This window comes from Carettochelys insculpta, chromosome 3 (genome assembly GCF_033958435.1).
Source record: "Carettochelys insculpta isolate YL-2023 chromosome 3, ASM3395843v1, whole genome shotgun sequence".
NCBI lineage: Eukaryota > Metazoa > Chordata > Testudines > Carettochelyidae > Carettochelys > Carettochelys insculpta.
In genome coordinates this window covers 203,234,618-203,255,385 of record NC_134139.1, presented here as the reverse complement: position 1 = coordinate 203,255,385, position 20,768 = coordinate 203,234,618, and the positions used below count along the sequence as shown (strand labels likewise).

Here is a 20,768-nt window from a genome sequence, read left to right as displayed (position 1 = left end):
TTAGTGTATTTTTTATATAGTGAAAAATTTTGTTTAAATATTTGTTATCTAGATTTCAGTGCTCTAGTTTCTTTTCATATTATGCTAATCACACAGTGTAAATGGCGTGCAGGCAGGATGCCATTTGGGAGTTGTTATTCTGATTGCAGTAATTGATGTGTGGTCATAATGATGTGTGAGTTGATTGCTTCTTGGTCCCTTGGTGGGTTGTTGCCACCAAATATCAGGGTGGATAAAAATAGACAATTTTAAAAAAAAAAGTAAATTTGTTTAAATTAAATGCATCTTCCTTAAAAAGCATTTTTTAAATTATGGCAACCTATATTACAGGCTAAATGTATTATAATCTGTAAAGTCATTTAAATAAAATAAAGCCAGCCAGTCCATGTTTGGTGCCAAAGTTTTAAAGAAACCACTTGCTAAGCACCTGGACCCAGAATTTGTTAAAGTACTAAGCCAGCTTTTGGCAGCATTAGCTTCTTCTGTGGGGACAAAGAAAATACTTCTTTCGTTTCAGTGCAGTGAGCTATTTTACTTCAATGATTAGTTCGTTCAAAGTTGAGAAACTGGTGAGATGAAAACGCAGGAAAGTTTATCTTGATTGTTCAGTCTCAGAATAAAACAGGTGAGAGAGATGCTCTGTTAGTTCTAAAATCTTGAAGGTCGTGGTGAGCAGAAACAAGCCGTTCATTTCAGTAACTGCAAATAACATTGCTTTTGTTTTAAAAACAAAAACCCAGTTTTTCTAAACTGCAAGATAGATGTACTCTTTTGTTAGGTATCCAGTACATTTAAAATGGTTTTATTTATTAAATAATATGTAGAGGCTGTTCTTGTGAATTTTTAATTTAACTTAATTTCATCCATATGCAATGTGAGAGAAATCACAAGTAAAAAATTAATAAGAATAAATGGATCATTTTCTACTCATATATATAAAACATCAAAGAATATAAGTAAATGAATGTTAAACTATATCACTAGTTAAATGTGTATAGGTATTGTGTATCCTTTTGTTTTGCCAAAAAGTACCTAATTTAATTTAAAGGCTGTATTACGTTGCAAATCAATGTGCTTTAATGGTTACCAATCAATGAGACTTAGCCTTTCTATATGAAAATAAAAAGTAAATGCAAAGTGAGATTAAAATCAATGTTTTTTTAAATCAAGATTTCTTGCTTACTGATTTGAATTATGATTTTAAATCAATGATTATATCAGTCCAATCTTGTGTATTAGAGTCTGGTTGGTCCATGATATTTCTTAGCTGAATCATTCAATACTGCTCAGCTCATGCCCAGTGGCAGGGAGAAGCTGCTTTTGTTAGATGGTGATCTAACTCAGAGCACTGAGTTGCTTATGATGATCTGTCTGAATCTAACATAAAGATCAGACTGACGATGGAGAAAGCTCTGAGTCAGACTAGAAATTACTAGTGAGAGTTATAGGGTGGGAAGAGGATATAAATTGGGGTGGGGGGGTTGTATCCAAGGTGTTGTCAGTATGGATAATGATATCTGGGCTTCTCTTGGCAGTCACTTGATAAAGAGTAGGACATCTTAATGTTACCCTCCTATTTGTGAGTCCGTTGAGTGCTGATCAGCCCGATTTAGGAGCTGCAGGTCTTATCACAGAAGGGGCTGGTATTAATAGCTGTTTGATGGACCTGGGGTCATTTTTGATGCTCTTCTCCTCCTCTACTTTTCTAAAGTGGCAGGACTTCTCAAATTGTGCCGCCACCTCACAGACTACCGCTTTCCACAGCGATTGGTCTGGGGCAAGGGTCTCCCAAGTGTTGACACTGATGCTGCTCTTTTTCATGCGTGCCTTCAGCAAGTCCCTATTTTGCCCCCTCTGACCCCCAGCATTCCTCTGTCCTTCCTCCAATTTGGAAAACAGATTCTGTTTTGGGAGGCGCTGGTCAGACATCCGAACCCCATGACCTGTGCGACAGAGTTGCTGATGAATGATAATGGCTTAATGCTGGTCATGTTCAACTCTTCCATGATACTAGCATTTGTGTGCTTATCTTCTCAAGAGATGTTTAGGATTCTCCTGAGGAAGCGCTGATGATGATGTTCAAGTGCCTTCAAATGACACTTGTATGTTGTCCAGGTTTCACATGCATACAGTAGCATTGGAACAACTGCTGTGTGATATACAAGGAGTTTTTTCCCGGCAATGATGTCCTGATTTTCAAAGACCCTTTATCTCAGACAGGCAAAAGTAGAGTTTGCACAGCTCAGACGATGCTGGATTTCTACCTCCTTCCTTCCTACGCTGGTCCGGGCTTAATTATCTTCACTCCTGTCAAGTTTATTTGCTTAACTTCAATTCCCAACCCTTGGATCTTGTTTTGCTTTTGTCTGCAAAATTGAAAAGTACCACCATCAGATATCTTTCCAGTGTATATATAACCATACATAGTGCGCCTGTTACTGGTGGGTTCCATATTCTGATTCTAGTCAGATGGAGTAAGGAGGACTCTCCATAGTCCTGATTTGAATGTTTTATTGCTATTACAGTAGCTGCTTGGTAACTCTAGTTAAAGATCAAGGCCTTGTAGTGGCACTGTACATTGCCCCTAGAAAGGGAATGTTGCACTGTTGTTCTACCCTCAGGGGCAGCTAAAGGAAGGAATTGTCTTTAGAGAGCCACAACAGCTTCCTGGTTTCCTCTTGTTACAGAGAGATAGTAATTTACAGTCTCTCAGGTCCTTATGGGGCCTTATTTACTGTATTGTGAGCCCTTTGCCATTTTTAATGTGTTTACTCTCTTCATGCCGATGAAATATGGAAGAACCGTTTATTTCCATTTTACAAATAGGGGACTGAGACATGGGCTACGTGTACACTAGCCCAGAAGATCAATCTGCTCAGGGTCAATCTTCCAGGGTTTGATTTTCTGCATCTAGTAGGGACGCATGAAATAGACTGCTCAGGGTCCATGGTTGACCCCTGTACTCCCCTTACGTCTTGGAGCAAGGGAGGTCAGCAAAAGAAACTCTACTGTTGACCTTGTCCAATAGGGACGGCCAAGTAACCTGAGTGCAGATAGGTTGATACTAGATACACAGTTGCCATAGCTAGCATTGCGTATCTGCAGTCAACTTACTTTGCCTGGTGTGTACAGAATCAAGAGATGCTAAATGAAGCCTGCACAGGAGCAGGGGACTTAAACTCAGGTTTCATGAGTTGTGGGTTTGTTCTCTAGCCATTGGTGCTCCTTGCTGAGCTATGACAGAAGCAAATAACAACCCATCCCCATGCCCTGCGCAGCAGCGCTCAGATGGTGATCCTGCAGTGTCTGGGGTTTCACCCATAATGAATGATTTGAGGCCTGGTTAACAGCAGTCTAGTGCTGATGAACATCAATATGTTAAATATTTTTTTACTTGCTTGTATCTTTGTGGATTATGTCTGACTATGGCACATTGGGATCAGTCTGTTTCTGTCTCTGTGCTGCTTTTTCCTGTGCCATTCTTTGTTAGGAGTAGTATAAGAGAAAAAAGGCAGGCAGGCAGATGAGCTTATCTGTTGGTGACACCATACCTGATGTTTCTTCCTGGACTGTAAAACTTCCATTCTTTAGCATGGAGTTGTCAAGGAATAGGTCTTCAAATGTTCATTTTCAGTAAAAACTGCTACCTTATTCAATGTTTTTGTTATTCAACCAAAGAACAAACTGCCTTGTTATATGTAGCGTTAATAAGACCAATATGCTTTTATTATCAAATTGCCACAAATTAATTATTGAAATTAACTTTTTTTTTCATGTATGATGCTAAGAGTTGAATCCTGTGTCAGTTGCCTTATTGGAAGTAACCAAAATGTCTGTTTGTAAAAAGTGGAAGTCAAATCCTAGTGATCAAAATAGAAAGGAACATAAACACTGCCAAATTAAATGTAAAAATGTTATAAGAAAAGCCAAAAAAGATTTTGAGGAACAGTTAGCCATAAATTCAAAAAACAATAATAAAATGTTTAAGTACATTAGAAGCAGGAAGCCTGCTAAAAAAGCAGTGGGGCCCCTGGACGATAGAGACATAACAGGAACAATCAAGGAAGATAATGCCATTGTGGAAAAACTAAATGATTTCTTTGCTTCAGTCTTCACGGCTGAGGATGTTAGAGAGATTCCCAAATTTGAGCCGTCCTTTATGGCTGACAAATCTGAGGAACTGTCCCAGATTGAAGTATCAGTAGTGGAGGTTTTGGAACTAATTGCTAGGCTAAACAGTCACAAGTCTCCGGGACTGGATGGTATTCACCCAAGGGTTCTGGAAGAACTCAAATGTGAAATTGCGGAAATATTAACAGTGGTTTGTAACCTATCCTTTAAATCAGCTTCGGTACCCAGTGATTGGAAGACAGCCAGTATAACACCAATATTTAAAAAGGGCTGTAAAGGAGACCCTAGCAATTATAGACTGGTAAGTCTAACGTCAGTACCGGGCAAATTAGTAGAAACGATAGTAAAGAATAAAATTGTCAGACACGTAGAGGAACATGATTTGTTGAGCAAAAGTCAGCATGGTTTCTGGAAAGGGAAGTCGTGTCTTACTAATCTATTAGAGTTCTTTGAAGGGGTTAACAAGCATGCGGACGGGGGATCCAGTAGACATAGTATACTTAGATTTCCAGAAAGCCTTTGACACGGTCCCTCACCAAAGGCTCTTATGTAAATTGGGTGGTCATGGGATAGCAGGAAAGATCCTTTCATGGATTGGGAACTGGTTAAAAGACAGGAAACAAAGGTAGGAATAAATGGTAAATTTTCACAATGGAAGCGGGTAACTAGTGGCGTTCCCCAAGGGTCAGTCCTGGGACCAATCTTGTTCAACTTATTCGTCAATGATCTCGAGAAAGGGGTAAGCAGTGAGGTGGCAAAATTTGCAGATGACACCAAACTGTTCAAGATAGTCAAAACCAAAGCAGACTGTGAAGAACTTCAAAAAGATCTCAGCAAACTGAGTGATTGGGCAGCAAAATGCAAATGAAATTTAATGTGGGTAAGAGTAAGGTAATGCACATTGGGAAAAATAACCCTAATTATACATATAATATGATGGGGGCAAATTTAGCTACAACAGATCTGGAAAGGGATCTTGGAATTATAGTGGATAGTTCTCTGAAAACATCCATGCAGTGTGCAGTGGCAGTCAGTAAGGCAAATAGGATGTTAGGAATAATTAAAAAAGGGATAGAAAATAAGACAAAGAATATCTTACTTCCCCTATATAAAACTATGGTACGCCCACATCTTGAGTACTGCGTGCAGATGTGGTCTCCTCACCTCAGAAAAGATATATTGGTGTTAGAAAAGGTTCAGAAAAGGGCAACTAAAATGATTAAGGGTTTGGAACGGGTCCCATATGAGGAGAGGCGAGAGAGACTGGGACTTTTCAGTCTAGAAAAGAGGAGACTGAGGGACGATATGATAGAGGTATATAAAATCATGAATGGTGTGGAGAAAGTGAATATTGAAAAGTACTTGTTCCCATAATATAAGAGCTAGAGGACACCAAATGAAATTAATGGGTAGCAGGTTCAAAACTAATAAACGAAAGTTTTTCTTCACACAGTGCACAGTCAACCTGAGGAACTCCTTACCAGAAGACTCTGTGAAGGCCAGGACTCTAACAGAATTTAAAAAAGAGCTTGATAAATATTTGGAGGTTAGGTCCATAGATGGCTATTAGCAAGGGGTAAGGTACAGTGCCTAGCCTTTTGTCAAAGGCAGGAGATGGACGGCAGGAGACAAATTGCTTGATCATTGTCTTCGGTTCACCTCCTCTGGGGCACCAGGCATTGGCTACTGTCGGCAGACAGGATACTGGGCTAGATGGACCTTTGGTCTGACCCCGTATGGCCATTCTTATGTTTGCTCTTTTTGTTGCCAGAATTCAACCATTGATGCCGGTCCCCTTCAGGGAGAGTTTATCTGAAGACTGCCTATGGACGATCAATACTTGTGTTTGCTGAAGTTCTAGAATTGTTTTGCTTTACTGTTTAATTTGCTGAAGAGTCTATTTTTCCTCCATGAGACATCTTCCACCTCTGGAAAGGTAGAGGTAAGTTTTCAGTTTTTTTTCCCCTCTTGTTCTTTCTCCACCTCAGGTAAATAATTGTGTAAAATTGTCAGAGATGCCTTTTACTGGGGCATCTCTAGATGTGGAATCAATCAGTGGAACTGGTCAAAGCATTCTCCCTCCTCTTCATCTGAAGGCTTTGCTTTCCATGTACCAGACTTGCAGCTAGTCTGTAGTAAATTGGCAGTTAAAATATCTGTTTTAAAAGCTCATAAAGCAAAAAATATTGGAAAACTAGTCCCTGTTGGCTTGGTGTGCTTTAATAGCTAGTTGCTGCCCTTGCAGAGTGAAGTGCACAGGCTACATTCTCAAGATGGATATGGTGGCTTTAGTAGTTAACATTGAAGGCTGAAGTCTACAGTGTATTTCCTAGGTCTCAGGCGTGTGTGTTTAACATCAGGGATTAAATATAGTTTCTAGGGGAAGAACAGTGCAGTCAGTATCCTTGTAACCCTTACTAGCTGATACAGGTAATGACAGACATTTCTGTAGCTTGATGGCAACCAGCTATATTTTAATTTGAAGAAAAATTGCTCTAATAAAGTAGGAGCTACGGGACGCGTAAATGAGCATAGTGGTGAAAATACCAGCAGCTATAAACACCCTCACCCTACATTTAGATTTTAGTTCCTCCTGTGTTGTTGATGCATTAAGTGGTCTGGTTCCTCCGTTGGTTAGTGGTTTGGCGATTTTAGGACTTCTTCTCTTGCAATGTCAGCATCTTCTGAAATCTTTTTCCACAGTCATCTGCCATTTCTAAGGCCTACATCCTTTTTCCCCCTACCTAATATCAATGGAAGCTTGCTTAGCTCTTCTCCTGTCTTCTACATGTGTATTCCAACTGCCTGGCCTTTTTTTTTTTTTTTTTTTTGGCTATTTCTAATAATATAACCTGCTGTGTCATCTTCCTTACTCTCTTTGTTTTGTCTTTCCGTGAGATGTATAGTAACTTCCTCGGTCAGGGAACTTCCAGTCTCTCTTTGTTAGCTGCTGTCTTCAACCTAGTCTGTGCACTGTACTCTGGTGTACTCAGTACAATCAGATGTTATAATCAGACCTTTTGTTTGGTGCTGAGACCTTGGTTTGATCAAATGTTGTTCATCCGTCCAAAACTTGTGTTCATTTTTCCTTATCTCATGTAAGTATTTTCATCACAATCTCCAGACTGCAGAAATCTAACAGTTTGATTTTCTTTTCCCGGCATGTACGCCTTTGCATCTGTTAGCCAATTTTGTTACTTCATAATCTTGCTTTTCTCTGCATGGATTTTTCAATCCAATTTTTGGTGTTGCTTTTTCTACCGCTGATGCAAGAGCAATCATTCTCTCCTACGTCACACCTAGTAAAGCAATGTTTTCTGCAAAGCTAGGGTCGTATAACTCATCTCCACAAACCCATACTGTGCTGTCCATGATACCTTTTATTGATTTTCATTACTCCATCTAAGTCTAGTCACAATACTGAACTATTCATCCAGCCCTGTAGCTGATCTTGCTACACATCTGCTTCCAAAACACCTTTATTATACAGATCTGTTTGCCTGGTATCAGAGAGGGCAGGTTTCCAGAAATTTTGGTAGTGCCCAGAATCCACAACACCCTTTACCACTCTCCCTCCCCCGACCCTGCAGCCTGCCTGCCTAAGACTCTGAAAGGGAGTTTGGGTGCTGGATGCAGGCTCTGGGCTGGAGCAGGGATTGGGGGGCAGGAGAGGGTGCAAGCCCATACCTCTGGGAGGGAGTTTGGGGTGCAGGAGGTGTGAGAGGTGGGGCTCTGGGTGGGCTTGGGTGCAGGTGCTGGGAGGTCATTTGCGAGCTGAAGGGGGGCAAGGAGTCTGGGGGGTGGGAAGTGGGGGAGAGAAGTGCAGGCTCTGGAAGGACTGGGTGCACAAGGGAGTGTGAGGGAAAGGGGTGTGGATGCCACAATTACCTGAGGGCACCACCCCTCTGGAGGTGGCTTGGAGGTTGGGGGCTGAGGTCTCCGGGCCCTGCTGCCATTGTAGGCATTTTAAAATCCCTGGGGGCCCCTGACTTCTTGCCACTCGCTCCCTGCAACTGCTGTCATGTTCATCCCTGTGGGTGGCAAGTGGGGCCAAGGGATGCACAGGGAGAGTGTATGGGGTGGCAGGGAGGCCAGGGGATGCAGGGGGCAGGGAGCACTGGCAGGCAGTGAGTTTTGGTGGAACTCAGAGCCAGGCCAGGGCTATTCCTGGTGCTGGGTGCTGTGGATCCATATCACTTACCTTCTTTGTCAAGTATCCCATCGCTTCTAGCAATATTTCACGAGTTCCTCTGTGAACTTGTCAAGTACGTCCTTTAAAATTGATAAAGAGGGTTTGATGCCAGCCAGTAGCCTTTTTTATGCTGTCAAAGAGTGTAGGAGTCATCTGTTTACAAAATGATCGACCTTGATGGGACCCAGCTTTTTCCTCTTGTAATATTTCACCCACTGTTGTCTTCATTCTGTTCAGCATAATGGGAGCTAATACTTTACCCATGATTGATAGCAGTGCAGTACCCTTCCAGTCTGTGTACAGAGTAAAAGCACCCCTTTTGGCAGCATCCCAGTGATACCACCTTTCCAGTCTTGTGGCATGTGTCCTTTCACCCAGATTTTATTAGAGTTTTGTTTTTCCATTAGCATCTTGCTTCCTGCCATTAGTACCTCTGTTTGTTTGAACTCTGGCAACTTCTTGAACACTCCTGTTTTGAGGCCTTTGGCTGCCTTAATTTCATTGGTCTCACTTCTAACTTAGCACTAGCATTTCTTTAAAACAGGCGTGCCAAACTAAAAGCCTATTAAGGGCCACACAAATGAAAACGCTTAGCTTTCAGGGCCACCAGAGAAAATGTACGTCAATTAGAAGGTTGTGATTATTTATTATTATAGGTTGCATTTTAGGTAGATTTTATAATATTTTTGCAGGTCTCGTTTGAATATAATACAGTAATTTTAATTGAGAATTTGTTTAACATGAATTTAATTTTTATAATTTTATTAATAGTTCATAAAATTTGATGTGTAAAATTAGTTGCTTATATATAAAATAGTTATTTGCTCCACACCCTGGCCAGCTTTCAGCCCCGGAGCTGCCAGGGTTCCCCCACCCTGTCTGGGTTTGGATCCTCTGATGGGGCTCCATGCCCTGGTGGGGTCCCCAGAGCTGGAGCTGTGGACCACAAAAAAAATTGATCAGGCCACATGCGTGTTTGACATGGTTGCTTTAGATAGAACATATGCACACTTATCAATTTTGGAGAGTTTAGTATGCAGAGATGTTCTTTCCATCATCTAGGCCAGGGCTCGCCAACCCCTGACATGCATGCCAATCATGGCATGTGAGCCTCTTTCCCGCTGCACATGGTGGAAGCTCAGCCCCAGGTCCCACCATGGGGCTTCAGGGCTACCCCAGCTGGAGTCCCTGCAGCTGCAGGGCTGCTGGCGAGTCTTCCTGCCCTGTTGGCTCCCTGCTATGGGGCTCCCTCAGCCCTGGCTGGGTTCTGTGCCCCCAGTTCCCCCTCCCCTGGGAGCCTTTATGCAGTCTGACTGCACCAAGAGCGTGGGCCTCTTGTGAGTAGTCACGTTGCAGTGGCCGCTGCTGTAGCAAGGAGCCCTATATGGAGCCTCCCCAAGGCAGAGTACAGGCACTGTACTCTTCCCACTCCTGGTGTGTGAGTGACTCCTGGCCCATGGGGCAGCAGCAATCAGTGCCTGCTTGATGCATGCTCACTGCTCCCCAGCATGCTGTGGGCACTGGGAAAGCCCTGTGGACCTCGGGTCAGGAATGGAAGGGGAATGTGCAGGTAGGCTGGCCTGTGGTGCTGCCACCTGGAGTTAAAGGTCGCTCTGTGGGAAGCAGAAGTAACCCTGCTGCTTTCCCTCCTGGGGGCTAAGTGACCCCAGCTGGGTGCTGGAATGAGCTTGCTCTGTGCCCAGGGCTTTGATATGATCCTTGACTCTGGTTATCCCCTTTTCCCAACCGAGAACTGCGGGGAAGGCAGCAGGGACATGACCTCCTTGTACCAGCCTGTGTCTTACTTCCACCACCATCTTGCTAGACTGGCAGTGCAGACCGGTGTTCAGTTCTCTTTGCTAGGTTGAGGAAAAAACCTCAAAAAGTGAACTACATGTAACCAGAGCAGAGAGATCTATGTGAGCTTTCAAAGAGTCTAAGCAGGGGTTGGCATTTCCCAGAACGCATGCCGTGCTTGGTATGTGAGCCACTTTCCAGCTGTCCACCTGGGGTGTTGTGCCCTGGGCTGGTGGGGGGCTGTCAGCCCAGAGCTCCTTGCCTGGGCCCGGCGTTGGCTTCCTGCTGGGGTGGCAGCAGCTCTGCACCCTGGCCACGGGGGTTCCCTGCTCGGGGCACTGGCAGCTCCCCACCTGGGCCACCAGGCTCCCTGCCAAGGGCTACTGGTGGCTCCACTCAGCCAATGCAACTGCCTGACAAACTGGCGGAGCCCCAGCCCCTAGCAAGCTCTGTGGCTGGAGCTCCTTGGTTCAGCAATCTCTGTGGTCCTGCTGGACCACAGATACTGCCAGACCAGAAAGTCTGGGATAAAAGAGGTTCAATCTGTGTTAAGATCTTGGGCATTTTTAGCTATTTACAAAAGCCAGCCAGATGGAGATTTGAAGATTAAAACAGTAAAGCTCTGCTTCTTACTTTATTGAATAACTAATAGTCACTAAGACCATTTGTGCCTTTAAAAAACATCACCAGCACTCGGATCATACATAGAAGACAAAAGGTCAAATTTTGGCACTCTGCCTTGGAGAGGTTTCTGACCCCCTAATCTAGACCATCACAAATGTTGAAAATGAAAGAAGAACAAGCCAGATAACGCTGCTCAAAAGTATTACGTCATTATTGGTCTCCTTCTTAGGCTGATGGGGTTACCATCAGGGTGACTGTGGATTACTAGATGGCTAAGTGTCTGAGGCTTACCATGTACTGTTCTTGACTCTGCCACAGATTTGCTGCATGGCTTTGGGTAATCCACAGGAACATAGGACTGAAAGGGACCTTTGTCTTGGAGTTCAGTCCCCTGCTTATTTGACCTCTCAGTGGTTTGGTTTCTTTAGTTCAGTGTTTCCCAAAAGGTGTTCTGCAGAACCCCGCGGTTGTGGGAAGTGAAAACAAGGGTTCTGGGAGAAAATTCCATTACAATAGCTGATTCCTGTGGCTCCCTGCTTTGCTGCTGAAACAGCAGAACTTAATGTAATTGGTTTAACAGCTGGCAACAGAACACCTCCATGCCAGCCTTCCTTTCGCTGGGTGCACAAGGCCACCTGGCATAGGTTCCCCAGCCAATGCCATGCATGGGTTAGTCCCAGCTGATTTGGGGCTGGGGTGGATAAGCCTCGGAGGGGTTGGAAGTTTGGGGCTGAGAGGGGTAAGCCTAGGGATTGAGGGGAGCAGGTTTGAAGCTGAGAGGGGATAAGCCTGGGGGTGGGGGGCACGTTTGTGGGATGGGGGCTAAAGCTTGGGATTAGGGAAACAGATTTGGTGGCTGAGGTGGGTAAAGCCTGCAGATGGAGGGGTGGGTTTAGGGGCTCAGGAGGTAGAGCTTGGGAATGGATTTAAAAAGGTTCTGTGGCCAGATAAAATTGGGAAACACTACTCTAGTTGCAAACTGAAGAAAATATTATCTAGCTGCCATTGTTAGGCTCTTTGAGAGTTTTAATAGTAAAATGAGTGAATCAAAAGAAAACTATTAATCATTATTTCACTTTGATTGCCAGACTTCAGGCTCCATTTGCAAAGAAGAGTTGTGGCTTTCTGATTAGTCACTAAGTTCAAAGACATTTCTATGGATACTTGTTGTTTTCAATTAAAAAATGTCTCTGAATTTGGTGACGAGCACTTTGTATGGAATATTACTGATACCTCACAGCTCTGCACATTGTTTTCACTTCACTGTTCTATCACGGTGCTTATTTTCTGGAGCGATCTCTTGTCAATCTGGAGCCAGGGTTCTACAGATCAATAAATAAACTCCTTCTATGCTTCTATTTTTAATTTTTCTTAAAAGATAAACCTGTTTGGAAGTAAACAAGCAAAAATATGATCATGTTAAACAAAAATGTTCTGTTAATAGCCTTAACAGTTGAGATTTATACATAACAAAAAGTGACTATTGAGGGCACTGAGCCTGTGTTGTATATTTAAAACTTAGTCATCTGACCTAAAAATATATGCAGCAGCCCTACCAAAATCAGGAAGAAAATCCAACCCCCCTTCGGTTATGAATACTCAGTTCTCAGTGCACAGATCAAAGCCATCAGCTCACTGTTCCTCTCTTGAAGCTTGGGAAAATCTGGCCTTTGCAGGGTGCCCAGAAGATCAACAAACTTGGTGCTATTTGGGATCAAAGTCCCGTCACAAAGAGTACCTAGCCCCATCTCTGTTTCTGTTAGACCAAGAGGGGCTCTGAATGCCTCCACTGATGACATCTGTAGCCACAACACACAGGGAGAGATGTGCTCACCAATAAATCTGTTCAGAGCCGTTGAGAACATAATATGTCAAACCCTAAACTTCACTCAGAAGTTAAGGAAACAGTACAAATCCAAGGGCATTGCAGTCACCTGGTCAGAGTGAGAAACTCCATTTCATAAGTGAGTTGCCACATTCTTTCCTAGTTCCAGTTTTCCAGCTGACTTGAGATGCAGTGTCATATAAAATGGGCATTTCAGCAATATCATCTCAGCAAGGAAGGCATGGATCATGCTAGCAGAGTTCTTGTGTGGGAGAAATGATTGCAACTTCACATCTTGAAATTGATTGATAAAAGTAACATTGTGCTGTTAGTTGCTTTTGTAGCCAAAGTTCATTGTATTTGAGGTTGTACTGTACAGTATGGTTGTGTAGACTCCCAGTTCTTGTTGAAGATGAATGCTGCTTTTTTTTTTTTTAAGAGAGCATAGGAGTGAGCAGTATCTGACAAGTCTGCATTTCAGGTAAAACTGTTGTATAAATAATGCAGTAAAATAGGTGGTCAACCTAATATCAAAAGATCTTTTGTAAATATTCTTTTGGAAGAGAAGTCATTTTTTGGGGGAAAAAAAGTAGCTGTGACGTATGCACGTTGGCTTCGGAAGGCTCTTATTTTATTGGCCCTGGTTAGATGGCTTCTTTTTGGAATTTGCCCCAAAGGATAGGGTTATCTAATATCGGTTCATTTAAAGCAATCTGGTTTTGAAAAAGAGTAATTAGAAATTAAGTTTTTGTGTTTTTTCAGTTCTGAATTATACATGTGTTTATATCATAGTTGGAGAGTCAGGCTTGAATTCTTCTGCATGAATCAAACTGAAATACATGTCTCCTCTTCATGTTCCTGTTACAGAAATTCATCAGAAATTATTTATGATTTACGCTCAAAGTTGCATTATTAATAGAAAGAAATTGTACGCTTGATGATATGAGTTGATAATAAGGGCTGGATATGAGTGAACAGTGTGCGCTTGTAGCTAATAAGGCTAATGGCATATTGGATACAATAGGAGAAGCATTTCCAGCAGATCTAGAGAAATTATTATTCCCCTCTACTTGGCACTGGTCAGGCCACATCTGGAGTATTGCATCCAGTTCTGCCCCCACCCCGCCCCATATAGAAAGGATGTGGATGCATTGGAGCAGGTTCAACAGAAGGCAGTGAAAATGAGTAAAGTCTGGAGCACGTGAGCTATGAGACGAGGCTGAGAGATTTGGGCTTATTTAGTTTGCAGAAGAGAAGAGAGCAGGGTGATTTGATGTCAGCCTTCAGCTTCCTGAAAGGGGGCTCTAAAGAGGATGGAGAGAGACTGTTCTCAGTGGTGACAGATGGCAGAACAAGGAGCAATGGTCTGAAGTTACAGAGGCAGAGGTGTAGGGTGGGTATTAGGAACAACTTTTTCACCAGAAGGGTCGTGAAGCACTGGAATGCATTACTGAGAGGGTTTTTAAAGTCCCGTGGAAGTTTTTAAGTCCCAGCTTGACATAGTCATGGGCTGGGATGATTTAGTTGGGGTTGATTCTGCTTTAGGCAGGGGGCTGGACTTGATGACCTCAGTCTCTTCCAGCCCTATAATTCTTTGATTCTATGATAATATCACTTACACAAATTGATGGTGTTCTTGAGTGTCAGCTCAAGTTGGTTTGCTGCTTCTTACTCTTCCTCTTTCAGATGAAATTTTCTCCTGTGCAAAGGGTCAGCAAAAGGCTCTTGTGCTATTGCAAAGACCTCCAAAGATGACTGAACTGATGTGTGTGTGCACTGTATTAGCCTCAGCATATGGATTAGTTTCACTCTGGCTGCATCTACACTACAAGATAAAATCGATTTTATTAAAATTGCTTTCTTAATCCTGGGTTTTATCCATTTGATTTTGAGCATCTTCATGTTCCCCACAAAATGTACTTACTGCTGCCACACACAAGTAGGTTGAATTGAGTGCTGCAGCAGTGAATTGTGGGAACCTATCCCACAGTTTCCTGAGCCCCATTGCATTCTGGCCCTACGAGTAGATTAGGGTATATAATATCTTCCCACATTTCATTCCTCTCTTTCCCCTGCCATGTTAAGTATGCTTAAGTAGACATGGTTGCTATACTGAAACTCAAATGGTTCATCACGTTAAAAGGCCCCAGACTACAGCCAGGTTTGGACCTGGGAGAGAAGACCCTAAGGACAAGAATATTCTCCAGTGTAAGCCTTACTTCAACAACTGTGGTAATTGTATAGCCAATATATTGCCCTCATTGACACATGTATGGCTTGGGGTGGCTAAAAGACCCCTGGCCACAGCCGGCCCCGAAAATTGTGACCGTAGAGGGAAGCGTTCCCCCAGGTGGCTAAAAGACCCCCGGCTACAGCCATCCCCAAAAATCATGACCCTCACCGTGCATAAGCTGCCTGGCACCTTGTGCCACACATCCTTTCATTGGTTCAGGGTAAAGCCACATGATGAGGCTGGGCGTGGGAATGTTCCACACTGTGTGGTGCCTCTGGGGAGGAGGGAAGGGAGGGGCTGTGGGGGTCAGAACAATATGTAAATAGCTGAAAACAAGTTTCTCATAGTACCAGACAAGCATGACCCCCACCCCCCAGCCTAGCTGACACATGGCATGGGGGGCCAGCGGCTGGCTTCAGACAGCGTGGGAAAAATAAAGCCGCTAGCAGGGGTATACACAGAAGCACAAACCCCATAGCTGTGCTACTACCAAAGGAAAAGAAAAATTTCAGCCTCTCATGACCCTGTAGCGACAGGCTTGCAGGTGCCAAAGTGTAAGAATCTTCCTGTTGCCTAAGTCCTGCACGCTTGAGAACTGTGGTGCATTGTGGGGCACATACGGACATCTGTGGAGGTTACTGAATTTGATTTAAAGCTGTGGCACATCCTCACTACCCTGCATTCGGAATTTTAAATTAGAACTGAATGCTGTACCCACCAGGTTACTTAGATTTTAGGATTTTGATAGTATGTCGATTTCAGTGGTCCATAAATTGAGCTAATGGAATTTACAGTGGAATTTATTTACCTTTTCCCATAATACAAGAACTAGGGGACACCAAATGAAATTGATGGGTAGTAGGTTCAAAACTAATAAAAGGAAATTTTTCTTCACACAGCGCACAGTCAACCTGTGGAACTCCTTGCCCGAGGAGGCTGTGAAGGCCAGGACTCTATTAGGGTTTAAAAAAGAGCTTGATAAATTTTTGCAGGTCAGGTCCATAAATGGCTATTAGCCAGGGATAAAGTATGGTGCCCTAGCCTTCATAACAAGGGCAGGAGATGGATGGCAGGAGATAAATCACTTGTCTTCTGTTCTCCTTCTCTGGGGCACCTGGCATTGGCCACCGTCGGCAGATGGGATGCTGGGCTTGATGGACCTTTGGTCTGACCCAGTATGGCCATTCTTATGTTCTTATGTTCTTATGAGAGGCACTTTGAAAAATCGAGCTAACTGACTTAAAACTGATTTTATATTGTAGTATAGATGCAGCCTCTGACTTGCTTAGAGAAGCCCATCTTGTTTGTTGAATTCTTCAGATGTGGTGACTTCTAAAAAGAATTTGTCCAACATAATTCTTAATTTCCATTTCAGTCCTTAATTTAGGTGGAAATGAAACTCGGCATCTTTTACCAGAGGAGAGCTTTGGAAAAGTTTGAACCTCTTCAGTTTTTTTTTTTCAAAAAAGAAAAACAAAAAAACGAAATTACAGCTTCTTGTGTGTAAGATTCTTGTAGCCTTGATGCTAAGGGAAAGAACTCTAGTTTCCTTGCACTTATTAGCAAAAGATACTTCAGATAACACTGTGTTTTCTGGTAAAAACTTCTCTGAAAAAGAGTGTCAAAACATTTTGGAGATGTAAATATGAAGTCCATTCTATCTTGAAATTCTTAATTCTGGTCATCCATTTACTGAAACAAATAATACTCAGTTCTCAGCTGGTTTGAAAAGACAAGGCCATTTTTTGTCAGCTGATAGAAACCCTTCCTTAATATGATTTTTTTAACAGTAAGATTAATTGGAATTAGATGGGAGTATCTTGCCAAGAGAGGTTGTTAAGGCAACATTATTCGAAGTGTTCAAGTGTTAACTAGATAAAGACACTTTGATCTTTGTTGAGCTATAGGCTGCTACAGAATCAAGGAGAAAAATTTGGTTAGGATTGAAAAGATCAACTCTTTTTCATGTTCATATTAAAGTCATGGAAATCAACTTATATTAGATCACATTAAAGACTAAAAAGCTTCAGAGTGGGTGGAGAAACAACACATGGGACTTCAGATATGTGATTAGAGCAAACAAACGTTAGCAGAATTTTCCAGCCTTGGGGAACGGGAGATCTGGGAGAGAGCCTTTCATTTTAAGTAGCTACCTTTAGTTACACTTTGTGGGTTTTGTTCTTTTTCTTAAATTTAGATTTAGCCTTAAGGGCCAAAATTTTCAAGGGGGGGAAATTGGGCACTTTCTGTGAAAGTGCTTTCGGTCATAGAAGGCTGTTGAACACCCGCAGCTTCTGTTAGTGTTCAACAGCAAAGAAAATCAAACCGCTTTACAGATGTCTCCCATGAGGGTTTGATTTCTTAAATTTAGGCACTAAAGTTTACAAAATTTGTCCAGAATTTTAAGATGTAGCCTATTGGCTGGTGTATGTGGAGCTAATAAAACAAAGCTCTCCTTCAAAATGCTACTTTTGGTATCTGTAACTAACAACTTCCAAAAGATGGCAAAACTGCAAGTCTCTTCATGTGTTTCAGAAAACAGAGCTCATTGGTAGCATATAAGTCATAGAACCATAGAATCCTAGGGCTGGAAGGGACTGCAGGAGGTCATCAAGTCCAGCGCTGTGCTTCAAGCAGCATCAACCCCAACTAAGTCATCCCAGCCAGGACTTTGTCAAACCAGGACTTAAAAATTTCTAGAGATGGAGATTCCACCACCTCTCTAGACAACACATTCCAGTGCTTCATCACCCTCCTGGTGAAGTAGGTTTTTCTGATATCCAACCCACTCCTCTCTCTCTGTAACTTCAGACCATTGCTCCTCATTTTGCGAAAACAGTTTCTCTCCATGCTCTTTAGAGCTCCCCTTCAGGAAGTTGAAGGCTGCTATTAAAATCACCCCTCAGTTTTCTCTACTACAGACTAAATAAACCCAAATATCTCAGCCTCTCCTCATGTGCTCCAGCCGCTTAATCGTTTTTGTTGCCCTCTGCTGACCTGCTCCAGCACATCCACATCCTTTCTATACTGAGGGGGAGGGGACAAAACTGGATGCAATATTCCAGATGTGGCCTCACCAGTGCTGAATAGAGAGGAACAATAACTTCTCTAGATCTGCTCACAATGCTCCTCCTAATGCACCCCAGTATGCCATTAGCCTTCTTGGCTACAAGGGCATGCTGTTTAGTCATATCTAGCCTTTCATCCACCATAACCCCTAGGTCCTTTTCTGCTGTACTACTGCTTAGCCAGTCAGTCCACAGCCTTGGGATTCTGCCATCCCAAATGCAGGACTCTACGCTTCTCCTTGTTGAACCTCATTAGATTTCTTTTGGCCCAATCCTCCAGTTTATCCAGGTCACTCTGGATCCTGTCTCTACCAGTCCTCCTAGTTTCATGTCATCTGCAAACTTGCTGAGGGTGCAATCCAGACCCTGATCCAGATCATTAATAAAGATGTTAAACAACACCAGCCCTAGAACCAAACCTTGGGGCACTCCACTTGAAACTGACTGCCATCCAGATATTGAGCCACTGAGCGCTACATGTTGGGCCCAACCGTCAATCCAGTTTTCTACCTATCTTATAGTCCATGTGTCCAATCCATATTTCCTTAACTTATAGGCAAGAATGTTGTGGGAGACTGCATCAGAACGTTTGCTGAAGTCGAAGTGTGTTACGTCCACTGACTTCCCCATGTCCACAGAGCCTTTTACCTCATCATAGAAGCTAATCACATTGGTCAGGCACAACTTGCCCTTGGTGAATCCATGTTGACTCTTGATCACTTCCCCTCTTCCAGGTGCTCCAAAATGGATTCCTTGAGGACTGAGGTAAGGCTGACCTGATTATAATTCCCTGGATTGTCCTTTCCTTTTATAAAGATGGGCACAACATTTGCCTTTTTCCAATCATCTGGGATCTCTCCTGATCTCCAAGAGTCTTCAAAGATAATGGCCAAAGGCTCAGCAATGACATCTGCCAATTCCCTCAGTACCCTGGGGTGCATTAAATCCAGACCTATGGATTTGTGTACATCTAATTTTTCTAAGTAGCTCCTAACTCATACTTTCCGTATCAACAGCTGCCCACCACCTTCTCATACTTGATTGTCTAGCACCGTATTGTGGGAGCTATCCTTTTCTGTGAAGACTGAGGCAAAAAAAGTATTGAATACTTCAGCTTTTCTTACATCATCCATCACTAGGTTACCTCTCTCATACAGTAATGGTCGCACACCTTCGCTGATAACCCTCTTAGTGTTAACATGCCTGTAGAAACCCTTCTTGTTACTCTTGACATCCCTTGTCAGCTGCAGTTCCAATTGTGCTTTCACTTTCCTGATTGCTCCCTGGCATTCTCTATCCGAAGGGACGAAGAACGAAGCAGGGAAGCAGTACGGTCTGATTATGAGCATCGATAAAACAAAAACAATGGTATTTGGAGATAAGGAAATAGGAAGAAAGATCAGCGTCGATGGTATTGAGCTAGAAAATGTAGAGAAGCAACATAATGTATGATCTAGAGCGTAAGAAGGAAATAGCGACTAGAATAGTGAAAGCAAGAATGAGGTTGAAAGCGATGGATAAGATCTGGAGAAGCAAAGCAATTAGCTTAAGAACGAAGCTGAGTGTCTTGAAAACGTGCATTCAGCAGTATGTTGTGCGGATGTGAGACATGCATGATAACGAAAGATTCGAAGAGATGAATATTGCTGTTCAAAAGGCGTTGTTATAGAAAGATTCTGAGAATAGGATAGATGCAGAAGGTCACCAATGAGGAATTATATAGAAAGATACAGCCGAAAGAGAACCTGCTGCTGAAGGTTATAAATTGCAACTATTTGGGCATATTTGCAGAATGAACGACGAATGAAAAATCAAGACCATGGTATTCAGCATAATGGACGGTTCAAATAGGAGAGGCAGATCCCACAAAGAATGGATAGATAGTCTACAGGAAATAAGCCACTCCGCGCTGGACAGGGAAAGATGGAAAGAAATAGTGAGAGGCATCAGACAACAATGGACACTGAGCCCACAGTTATTGGTGGTGATGATTCTCCAGCCATATGTTTATACTCCTCCTTAGTCAATTGTCTTTGTTTCCATTTCTTGTATACATCCTCAGTTTAAGATGACCAAGAATTTCCCTGCTAAGTCAAGCTGGTTGCCTGCCGTAACTGCGTTTCTTGCTATGAAGCGGGATGATTTGTTCCTGTGCCTTCAGTAAGACGTCTTTAAAATACTGCCTGTTCTCTTGAACTCTCTTCACCTTCACCTTCATCTTTATTTCCCAAGGGATCCTGCCCACCCATTTTCTCAGGAAGTTGAAGTCTGCTCTTTTGAAATCAAGGGTCTGTATTTTAGTGCTCATCTTTCTTCCTTTTATCAGGATCCTGAAATCTACCATCTCATGGTTGCTGCAGCCCAGACTGCCACCCACTTCTGCTTCTCCCACTAGTTCTTCCCTGTTTGTGACCAGCAAGTCAAGTTGTGTACAGCCCCTGGTCAGTTCCATATGCGCTTGTACCAAGAAGTTATCCTTAACATTCTCCAAAAACTTTCTGGATTGTCTGTGTGCTGATGTACTGGTCTCCTAACAAATGTCTTGATGATTGAAGTCTCCCATGAGAACCAGGGCCTGTGATCTGGAAGCTTCTCTTAGTTGTCTGAAGAAATCCTTGTGTACCTCATGTACCTAATCTGGTGGCCTATAGCAGACATCAGCCAGAACATCACCTCTGTTGTTTCCACCTCTGAGCTTAAACCCAAAGACACTCAACTGGATTTTCTCCCTCCTTATACTGGAGCTCTGAGCAATTATACGGCTCCCTCATGTAGAGCGCAACTCCTCCTCCTTTTCTCCCCTGCCTGTCCTTCCTAAACAGTTTATACCCTTCTGTTACTGTGCTCCAATTATGCAAATCATCCCATCAAGTTTCTGTTATTCCAACCATGTCATGC

The 20,768-nt window shown here is 42.9% G+C and overlaps 1 protein-coding gene across 8 annotated transcripts in view; it reads left to right on the top strand.

Moving 5' to 3' along the window:
• NCOA1 (nuclear receptor coactivator 1) overlaps nucleotides 1-20,768 on the top strand; it is a 381,969-nt gene that overhangs the window by 90,120 nt on the left and 271,081 nt on the right. For all 8 annotated transcript variants that reach the window (XM_074991446.1, XM_074991443.1, XM_074991444.1 and 5 more), the window contains exon 2: nucleotides 5,903-6,073. The gene's annotated coding sequence lies outside the window, so the exon portion shown is untranslated. The remainder of the gene's footprint in view (nucleotides 1-5,902; nucleotides 6,074-20,768) is intronic.